The sequence below is a fragment of the Balaenoptera acutorostrata genome, chromosome 18 (assembly GCF_949987535.1).
Source record: "Balaenoptera acutorostrata chromosome 18, mBalAcu1.1, whole genome shotgun sequence".
Taxonomy (NCBI): domain Eukaryota; kingdom Metazoa; phylum Chordata; class Mammalia; order Artiodactyla; family Balaenopteridae; genus Balaenoptera; species Balaenoptera acutorostrata.
The window spans coordinates 2679945-2691621 of record NC_080081.1 but is presented as its reverse complement, the minus strand read 5'-3'; positions in this window follow the sequence as shown (position 1 = coordinate 2691621).

Genomic DNA, 11677 nt, shown 5'->3' with positions numbered 1-11677 from the left:
ATCTGGGATCTTAAAGCCCCTCCCTGCCAAAGAAAGCTTTCATCTGCCACCCAGCTCAGCCTGGAAAAGACCCTTCAGACTCTGCTTCCCAGACTGGCAGAGGAACCGCCCTCCTGGGACCGGCTGCTCCCTGTGGGTCCCTCACTCAGTGCCCCTGGGGCTGCACTGAGTCCTCCACATCTGCTGTGTACAGAGGGAGGGCTGCAGGGGTTGCCAGCAGGGGACAGAGCTGGGCCCAGACTCGGTGGCCCTGGGAAGCTCACCTGCCCCCGGCCCTGGGCTGCTGGACGGCACCTCTGCTTCCACAGGGATGGAGACCCCGTTCTCCACGAGGCCGGTGCCCGGGGCGTGGCAGTAGGTCAGGTTGAGGCTGCTGGTTGAATCCATCCCCCTAGGTTCACAGCATCTCCAGAAACGTTTCTCCTTAGCGCGTGGGGCTGTTCACCCCTTAAAGGAGAAGCGGCCTCCGCGTTCCTCAGCCTGGTCAAGAGAGCATGGCGGCCGTGTGAGCCTCCCAAACTTTGCACTTGGGGCGGTTGGAGCCTGAAGGGCCCTGCCGCCCCGATATCAGTGCGAGGCCTGGCTTCTTCTCCCAGTAGCTCAGCTCCTCAGGAACGTTCTGGAATAGCCAGCCCATTGCCCTTGAAAACACACACACACACACACGTGCACACACACAGACAGCTTCAACTTCCAAAGGGTGACAAGTCCCATTAGCTACAGAGGAGAAACGGGCTGCTAGAGACGTCTTCTATGAATTGTAAATGGTCACAAAATCCCCCGAAGTAGATGTGTGACGAATAGTAGAAAACATACGTACATGAAAGCTCAGGCTCGGCCTCCAAATTTGCCCCTGGGCACCAGTAGATTGGGAGCAATATTGTATGACTCCCGTTCTGCTGACCATCACTGGGAAGTCGTCTTTAGGAAGAATGAATTGCACTTCCTTCCTGAGGGAAAAATATCTTAGGACTCCTTGCCTAAAAAACAGAAATAGAGCTATCTCATTCATTTTTACTTAACACGAATTTTTTAAAACAAATCTATTTCTAAGCACGGTGATCACACACGTTTTCCTTTTGTCTGATTAAGAAAAATAACACTAAAACTTTCTCTGTGTCCTCTGCTCCCATCCCTCCTGGTCAATCCTTGTTGTTCAATCTAATGGAGCAGTTCCTTTAAAGATGTCTAGTCTTCAGAAAATGCAGTGACAGATGTAACAGTCTAGGGACTTCTTAGAAGCCAATCACAGACATCTAAGGATTCTTCATTTCTCACCTCTAACAAAACTGGTGGTCCAGTTGGTGCAGAAGCAAGAGTTACCATCAAACGCAGATGAGAAGAGGATTCTGAAATTGCCCTTGTGTTTTCATCCAACCAGCAACCCTCCTCATCTCTCTCCACTTCCATCCCTCCCAGGAGAAAACTCTCCAACAGCGTTCGCTACCACTAGGGAATTTAACATTATCAATCAACTATACTTCAATTTTAAAAAAGAACTAAACAGAACTGTTGATATTGGATGAAATCTAACCGAAAACAGATTTACTTAAAATTCTCAGTTGGGGGCTTCCCTGGTGGTGCAGTGGTTGAGAATCTGCCTGCTAATGCAGGGGACACGGGTTCGTGCCCTGGTCTGGGAAGATCCCACATGCCGCGGAGCAACTGGGCCCGTGAGCCACAACTACTGAGCCTGCGCGTCTGGAGCCTGTGCTCCGCAACAAGAGAGGCCGCGATAGTGAGAGGCCCACGCACCGCGATGAAGAGTGGCCCCCGCTTGCCGCAACTAGAGAAAGCCCTCGCACAGAGACGAAGACCCAACATAGTAATCAAGCAATCAATCAATCAATAAATAAAACTTAAAAAAAATTCTCAGCTGGACCTCTATGACTTTGAGGGGACATTCAGACAAAGGAGCGCCTAGAAACACAGAATAGCCTCCTCCATCTCTTTGCAGATTAACAGGATGTTGAAAGAACGTGGCATTTGAGGCCACACTAAGTCACGTAGCCACCGGGTGGCAGGGCCACTGCTTTCCCAGAGTTTTGGGCTGAACAGTCGTCATCACCAGCCTCATATCACTGCCTGGGATTTACAGTAATTGAAGAGGCGATTTATTTGTCACTTATACCAAATACCACGCTCAGTTTCTCCAGGAGTTTTTGGGTCCCCTAAGGAAAGAGGGCAAACAGACATCTGAAACCTGACCAGCTCTGCAGGGACACTCGGCAAGTATTCCCAAGGCATTCCAGCCTGCGTCTCCCAACCCGAAAATGTGATTGTAGGAAGGATTAACAATCACTGGTTTTCTTGGGGAAGAGGGCCTTCGTGATCGTGAGTTTCAGGATCAGGGAGCCGCGTTGAGGTTTTTTAGTCCATGTCGCTGGGAACCCGCACGAGAGCCGTTGGAGAGCAGAGTGGCCTCACAGGCCGAGGGAGCTGTCAGAGGACCCTCAGCCCCTTGACCAATCTCCGTGCCGTCCTGATGCTTCTCCTTCAACCCTCCGAGCGCACTGGTCTGTGTTACTTTTACATTTACGGGCTGTACTTCCGTGCACGGTTTTCACCTCTACTTTCTAGGAATCCATAAATGACTCTTCAGAATCTTGCCATACTGATGCAGGGAACATTTTATTTATGGCTCCTTTGGAGGAGTCAATAAATTTAAGCACAAGAAAAGATTTAAACATAATCTGCAGCCCTGAAAGCCGCACAGATGGGAAGAGAAGACCTGCCTCCGTGCCCCTGCGCTAAGCCCCCTCCCCATCCCTCCTGTTTCCCGGAACTGCGGAGGATGTATGGGGAGGAAGAGGAGGGCCAGCCGTGTTTCCGGAAAACAGTCACACTCGGAATTAGTGCAAACTTCCTAGAAACGTACTAGAGGCCCACAAGGATGGTAGCGCAAGGACACACTGAGAACTGCCCAGTTTTCCCTCAGGTTTTCCCACCTTCTCTTGTACCAGCCCTTCCTTCACTGCCATCCTTCCCCAGAGGCAGCTGATCCCCTCCCAGCACCTGGATCTGTCTCACCCGGGCACCCACTGAATTCCAGTCGCCGAGGGAAGAGCTTGGATCTCTCAGTACAAAACTTACTTTTGTTCTTTCAAAGGAAAAGTCCCCCACTCTTGGACCTTGATGACAGCTAAGTATACTTGCAATTTCACGGGATTTACCCAGTGCAAGGGACATTGATTATCGACTGTTTGCCAGAACAATCTGAAGGATTCAGGGATTCAATCAAGGGTCGTTTCTACACGCTCTCCACAGCAATCATGCAAAGCAGTTTAGTTTTGAAAAGTGTTGGAGTGCTTTAGACTTGTGGTCTTGTAAGAGGTTTAAAAATAACACACACACATACGAGTCTATAAATACAAGCTTTAGAAACAACCATGTAGACAGAAGTACACAAGACCACAAAAGATTAAAAAAATTGGGCCTCCAAAAAGTCCTGCTGGAAACAGAGAACTGTCACTAATCAATGTGCTTCCATGGCTCCTGGTGAACTCTGTCCCCTGCTCCCGACCTGAGCCGAGATGGTGGCCTCCCCTCTCCTTCTGCACACCTGTGATCGCCTCCTGCTAAACTCCAGTCTATGGCCCTGAAGTGGCCACTCCTCTCCCAGCAAACCCATCTGCGCATCAATAAACGTGAACCTTCGATCCTCCCCATGAAGCTATGTTAGAACAACTCATGTCAAATAATAATGAGTAAATCTTTTGTGATTCTCACCCGAGGTTCCAGCAATGCCCTGCAGAGCCTCACCTTCTCTTACTCAACGATTATTGAGAAAGTTTTTTTAATGACATGCTGGGCTTGCCACTAGGAATAAGACACGTCCGGTACTTTCAAAGCAGTTATGGTCTAGTCGGGGGAGAGTGAAACACCAGGTTCCTCTTGCTCCACATCCTTACCAATATTATTTGTTTTCAGGGATGTTTTTAAAAAGAGTCATTTTAGTGGATTTGCAAACACACTTAAGAAAATGATCAGGCAGGCTGCATAGTAGGAGAAAATATTGGTAGTAAATATATTTGACCAAGGACTTGTATCTAGAATAAAGAATTCTAAAACTCAATAATAAAAAGACAAACAACAAACAAAAATTAATAAAAATGGGCAAAAAGCTTGAACAATTCAGGGATGACCAATAAGTATATTAAAAGTGCTCAACATCATCTGGTAATTAAGTAATAGACGTTGCAAAGACCGTTACCTCTGCACAACCCTCTCTTCCACTGGGAAACTCAGCCAATGGTTTGCAAGAAGGTATTGACCACGGAGCAAATTATCATTTATGCGGCAGTGATAGAATCAAGTGGTTCATGCAAGTGTCCCTCCATGCTGAAATTCTGGGCTGGAAACCTAGACCCTGCATCTCTGGAATCTGGCACAGAAGGAATTTGTTAGAGTTGTGAGCTATCGTACTTGTTCCTCCTGTATATTCAGGCCATTTTTCTCTTCCAATATCAGCTTTAATTTACATTCAGGAGTGGTTAATATACTGGTGACTCTTTGTTCTCTGAGCTTATCAACAGTGAGGAATTATGCAGTTAGGGTACTTCTCCTAAGCAGGGCAGTCTGCTAGTCAATATGAGCAAGAAATACCAAACATGTTCTAGAATCAACACTGGAAGTCGTTCCAGAACCCTCACACCTGGGCCAGACTTTGGGTGCCTATAGCCACTGATCCTCGTCCGTGTCTGTGTCATTCAGCTTCTCCAGGAAAACAGGACCTGAGAGATAGACGGTAGATAGATTAGGTACATAGATAGATACATAGATGATAGATAGATAGATAGATAGATAGATAGATAGAGATAAATAGGTAGATGATAGGTGGGTAGATAGATAGATAGGCAGAGATAGATAAGTAGATGATAGGTAGGTAGGTAGCTAGATAGATAAATAGATGATGGATAGATAGATAGGTAGATAGATAGAGATAGATAAATAGGTAGATGATAGGTAGGTAGATAGATAGATAGGTAGATAGAGATTGATAAAGAGATGATAGGTAGGTAGGTAGATAGATAGATAGATAGATAGATAGATAGATGATAGATAGAGATAGATAAATAGGTAGATGATAGGTGGGTAGATAGATAGATAGGCAGAGATAGATAAATAGATGATAGGTAGGTAGGTAGATACATAGATGATAGATAGATAGATAGGTAGGTAGATAGAGATAGATAAATAGGTAGATGATAGGTAGGTAGATAGATAGGTAGATAGAGATAGATAAATAGATGATAGGTAGGTAGGTAGGTAGATAGATCGATCGATCGATCGATAGATAGATAGATAGATAGATGATAGATAGGTGACAGAGAGAGTTTAAGGAATTGCTCATGTGACTGTGGGAAGCTGGAATCTGAAATTCATAGCGCAGCCAGCAGGCAGGAGTTAATGCAACAGTACAGAGGCAGAATTTCTTCTCCTGGGGAAACCTTGGTTTTTGCCCTGAGGGCCTTTAACTGTTGAGATGAGACCCTCCCCACATTATGGAGGCCGAGCTCCTTTGTTAAAAGTCAGCGGACTATAGCCACACAGCACATCTACAACAGACCTTCACAGCAATCCCTAGGTTAGTGCCTGATCAAATAACTGACTACTATACCCTAGCCAAATTGATACATAAAATTAACCATCACAGTAATCTTACAACCTACAGAAGTAGCTAAGAGGGGTGGCACCTAATAAAATAAATCCAAGGACCATCTTAGGAAATACCAGGAAACAAAATTCAGTTTTCATGCAATTGATAGCATTTGCTAAAATTGTGAGGCCTGCAAGCTAAGAGAACTCAGAGAAAATCCATTTAGGAAGATTCTTCACGGGCATGGGAAAATCTTAAGCTTCATCATGAGAAAACGCTAGGACTCAGGATAAAGTCCTAAGACGCTTCCTTTAGATAAAGTGGAGTCTAGGTCAGCATAGAGGCTGGTTCAATAATAGAGACTTGGATTCTGAGTCTGCAAGAGAATAGAAAAGGTCTTGCAAGGGATTCTGCCTATTCGACATGATCATTATTCTCAACAGGGGGAAATGGATAATGTTTTCTGGCTACAGGATTTTTGTAGCATCAATACATGCTTTAAAAGTTCAACAACACTTCCAAGTCTGCGATTCCCTTTGTTCCTAGACAAAACCTGGGAGAACGTAACCCTGGTGTGTGTCATGACAGCTGTCGTATCCGTGAAGATGTCCCCAACATCATACAGATGTAACCGTGTCGTAGGGACCTGAGCCCTTGCCTTCTGAGTCTGCAACCAGCTATTTCTCTCCTGTGCCCAAAGGATGCATGCTGCAGCACCCATCAGGCAGAGGGTAGAGCATTGCCTAGGCAACAGTCCATATAAACAAGTTTTAAAGGGACTGGCTTTAAGTTTCCCGGCAAGAAACACAAAAGGCCATTAACATATAAAAAAGCACTTAACCTTGCTGGTCATCAAAGGAACTCGAATTAAACAAGCTTCCACTTTTGAAATTGACAAGATGCAGGTCTTTGTCTGGTGTTTATAGGCCCAGTTACTGCCTGGAAAGTCACGTTCAGGAGTGCCCATCACTTTTTCCGTAACAACATTTCATCCAAAGCTTCTTACGCTTGTCTTGATTTGGTGTCAGACAAGGCTTATTCCTGCATCTAAATTCATCTAAAAAAGCAAGGGAGGAAGGGAAGAATGTCAGTCATCTAAAGGGACACAGAACCAAATAACCAGAGTTGCAGTTGACACCCCCCCCAACGTCAGTCTCCTGGGAAACATCCTCAAAAACAAAACTGCCGTTTTGCTGCCTTCTGATGACAGGGAGACTGGGACCGCAGCACAGCAAGAATGAGAATCTATTCCTCACCGTAACTATTTTTAAGGTTGATACAGTATCACTATTCACCTAGAAAGAATACATAAAAATGTGAAATTATATGTGAGCTGTAAACAAGAAGCCCACCTGAAATTGAGGGATCTCACTGGGTCCCTGAGTTGCAACCTTCCTCCAGCCCCTAACTACACTGCCCAGCCTCTCTGGTCTGCGATAGTATTAATTGGAGGATCCCACCACGGTAATGATGTCCTTAGCAAGCGGAAAGCCCACGTCAACCACACCCCACCACTCACAACATGGCCACTGCACTCCTTAAACTATCCATGGGGAGAGGAAAAAGAAAAAGAAAAAAATGAGCAATGTGCTTCTTGGGGGTCTTTTTTTGCAAGTAACAAAATATGACCAATATAACAGGGAAAAAAGAGGTGGGAGAACAGAATTAAACTAGCTTTAAAAATATAGTATCTCCCACAAGTCAGGAAAGAAATGATTAGTACATTGTAAGTTTACACAAACACCAAAAAATAAAAGAACAAAAACCCCCAAATTTAAACTAATGTATGTTTAAAAATCCCATAAACAAATTAAAAACACCATTTTGGAAACATAAATTTGTAACATAGAAAACATACCAAGGTTTAATTTCCTTCCTACACAAATACCTGTTACAAATCAACAGAGAAAACTTAAACCACTTTATACAAAAATAGGTAAAGTTAAAAAAAAAAAAAAGGTAAAGTTAAAAATATAGACTGACAATAAAATATGTAAAGATTCTCAACATCATAAAGGAACTTTAAATTGCAATGAGAGGAATTTCAATCTATAATTGAATTTCAATCTACCAGATTGAAAAAATAAATAGCTTGATAAATGAAATCTTCAGTAAACTGGAAATAAACAAACACCTTAATACTTTGGAAGAACTGGCTGCAGTCCCTCTGTTGGGCAATTCACAGCAGCGCTCAACTACAGAAAACGCACATCCCTTTGTCCTAGCAATTCTACTTCCAAAACTACATCAGCTACACGAACAAGTACGTGTATCCACACTCCACGATGTTCCTGCGGCGTTCTTTGAAACTGGGGAAACAATTTGAAACAGGCTAAGTGCTCATGAATATATGTCTGTTAGATTTATTACAGAATATCCTCCCAAAGAATATCATTCAGTCTTTTAAAAGGATGAGACATGGAGAACAGTCTAAGTGACATTAAATGGGGCGGGGGGAGGAAAATTGCAGAAGAGAATGCATAGTTTAATGACATTTGAGTAAAAATTTCTGGAAGGATGCACCAAAAAATGTCCACAGGGGTTACAGAAAGGGGAAATTTCACTTTTTACTTTGTGGCGTTCAGGAACACTTGGAATTTTGCCCACAAGCACGCATATATTATTTTACAATAAGAAACTAACTTACTTAAAAATTAGAAAAACTAAACTCAAACAGTAAGGTAGTCCTTGTATACTGATATATTTTAACATTCTGAATTTAGAGAAGTGACTTGGCTTGGAAAAGATATAGGGTGAAAGAGCCCATTTGACATGATAATTTTAGGAGAATCCCTTGTTAAATGGGATTTAATTACCTAACTATGCAATAAAGCTAAAGTGTAGTATTTCTCTAACGTGCTGTGTTCCACCACATCAGCAAAGCTTTACTTCCCAATTTACGTTAGAGCTCTCTACTACTGTGAAAAGGTGTCTGTCAGTTATTAACTGACAATAAATAACCAAGAATTTATTCTACCACCTTACCTTAAATTTGACATTACCATTCCCCCCTTTAAAAAATTGCATACTCTTCACATTTCTTTCATTTTGTCAAATGCGCATCTTTTATCCAAAGCCAGGTTAGAAGGCAAAGCCGAATTTTCTCCTGTGCAAAGTATATCCAGACAAGTCGAGCAGCTGTCTTGTCGATTTCTGTGATGAGAAGCTAGTTCACTGCTGCTAGACGTGAAGGTCTGTTCCTAAGCTAGCTAGCCCATGACACTGCACTTCTTAAGAAATACGAAGCGTTCAAGTGGTGGCTGTGGTTCTTCACAGGAATAGGAGAGCAGCATCTCTTTCAAATAGCTATCTTCTCTTGCGTTTTCTGCTTGTAGCCGGAGCTCACTCTGCAATCCACCCCCTACTTCCAAACTTGGATTAATTCATTAATTTATTTATCTTCCCTCCATTTGTCCACTTTTCCATTTCTTCTTTTCAAAATAGAGTTTAAAGCAGAGGAAATGGAAGATAGGAAAAATATCTCCACTGATGACTCAACTCACCTCTTATAAGAAATCAATTATAAATTATTTAGGCAATTAAAAATATGAAACATTATTTTGGCAGTATCCATCAACTATGACTGGCTTGCAAAGTTTTACTGGAGATCGAAGAGCCCAGAGAATGTTCCGTGTGGAGCTCATTAAAATGCCCACTGTCCTATCCCAAGGGAGAAACATCTCCAGAAAAGGGACTCTGCAATGGCCCTCTTTACCTCCCCGACTCCTGCCCCCAGGATGAGAACATCGTTAACAAGCAGTCGGATACAGGAGTAACACTTCTTTTTAAAGTTGCAGATATCTCATAAAGTAGTTTTAATTATGGGCTTAAAAAGGACTTGGGGACTTATTTTTTTCTCCAGTGATTTGGGAAAATGAAAATATGTTTTTCTATTTGGCAGAGGTACAGAGTGTGAAATGAAGCGTAATTGCTTTGACATTTGAAATTGTATTTGCCTGGGAAGACACAGATCAGAAAGGAAAGACCATCGAATGTGCCCCATGTCAAAGAAACGGGTTCACCGAAGCCAAAACACCTCCCGATTCCACGTGAAGTTGGGGGCCGGCAGCATGGGTGCCTCCTGGTCTGGAGCCCAGGAGAGAGGAGATGTGACAATCCTTTCACAACTCCCCACAGCGTGGAAAAATATTGTTCAATTTTTACGATAAGGAAAGACGCTTCCCGCTACATTAAATTGGCAAATTTTTCACACCGTTAAAAAAATACTCCTAAAAGCCATGAGCACTTTTGTTATCACTCAGCAACTCTGAGTGCAGAGCAAGCTTATCTATTCACATGGTCACTTGGTCTATCTCGACCACCGCCCGTGTTAATCTCTTCCTCTGCTTTAGTCCTTCAAGCTTTGATCGTGGTCCTTGGTGATTGCTTTCTTAGTAACTGAAACTCTGCTAACACAGTAGTGCAAGGTATCTCTTTCTTTCTCTCTTCCTGCAAACTCTCGGGGCTTCGCCTGCCCAGTGGACTTGGCTACTCCTCATCGCCTATCCCTCCGTCCTCTTCCAGCACCTCTTCCCTTCTGAAAGGATCTGCAGAAGCCTTCAGTATCCACGTTTCATAAGAGCCGACCCTGTAGTCACCCACAGCAAAGGTTCAGGACCATGAACAGTTACTTTCATCCAGGTGGCAGCCCCTACCCCCCAACCATGCAACTTCCTGCCTCTACTCCTGTGCTCCGGAAGTGTGGCCCCCCCAAACCTTGAGATGCTCCCCAATAAAAAGTGCTTGGAGATCAAATAAGTATGGGAAACATTGCATATTACATCCTCCACATTTGTTTATTTTTTTATTGAAGTATAGTTAATTTACAATGTTGTATTAGTTTCTGGTGTGCAGCTAAGTGATTCAGATATATATGAATATATATATATTCTTTTCCAGGTATCTTGTGGTTCCTCTTCCCAGTGGAAAGTCAGAGACAAGGGTCAAGAGGCCAGCATCTTGGAAGAGATGGTCGTGCAGATCAAGTGGGACCACATTCTTTTCTTCCTTCCCTTCTACTCAGGCTACGAGCCTATAAAGATGAGTTCTCACTGTCATCCAGCCAAGTGTAGATGGGAAGATGTCCCAGAGAGGGTAGAAAAATCTGAGGTTCCCGAATCCAAGGCCATGAGTATCCTCACGAGAGGCCCCAGAGCCAGGGAGTGTTCCAGGTGTGCCCGGGCTGGGTGAGGTGGGGGGGGGAGGTGGCCTTCCCAGGCGGCAGGGGGGTCCCGGGGCGGAAGCCCAAGGAGGTGCTCGGCTCCCCCAGAGCCGGGGCTCCCGCGGGAGCTGCACTGGCCCTGAGAGGCTGCAGCCGGGCCTGGAACGTGAGCAGGCGTCCGAGCCCCCTGGAGCCTGGCTGTGACACGGCTCACACGGCCCCGCCCTGGAGTCTCTGCTTCAGGAGGTCGGGGCGGGGAGCCTGAGAATCTGCATTTCTTGCAAGTCCCCGGGGTGCCGATGCGCTGGTCTGGGGACCGTACCTTGGGTGCCCCCGGTGACCCAGTAGCCACGCGTGCCCTTCCCCTTTCCTCACCTCTCTCGCCTCCAGGCCGGGTATCTGCCCCCTCCGCTCCACCCCTTTTCTTCCACGTGGTTTGCTCTCTCCACCCCATTCTGGGCTCGCTGCAGGTGCACTTTCCTGGAAAGCCTTTCCCGACTCCACTGGTGCAGGGGAAGGACCCCCTTCCCTGACCCTCCTCCCAGACCGCCCGTCACACTGGGGGACCGTCCGCTCACTGGTCATTAGACCTCACCTTGCCCACTCGCCGCAGGGTCTCCTGCTTCGGCAGGGTCTGTCTGCCACATAAGACAGATTCAATAAACACTGGTTGAATCCATGAGCAGATTCATCTCTCTGGAGACCACCCCGGAGAAGAGGACCCAGGGGGTTCCTGCTGGAGACCACTCCCCGTGGTCCTGTGGCTTCTCCAGCCCCCCCACTGGGGCCCCTTCCAAGGCTGATTCCTCCCTCTGCCTGGCTGAGCGTCAAAGCTCAGGGTCCAGCCAGACATGGGGCAGTGCAGGCGGGCTGACCTTGGTCTGGATGGGGACACTTCTGAGTGTGAAAAAGATACT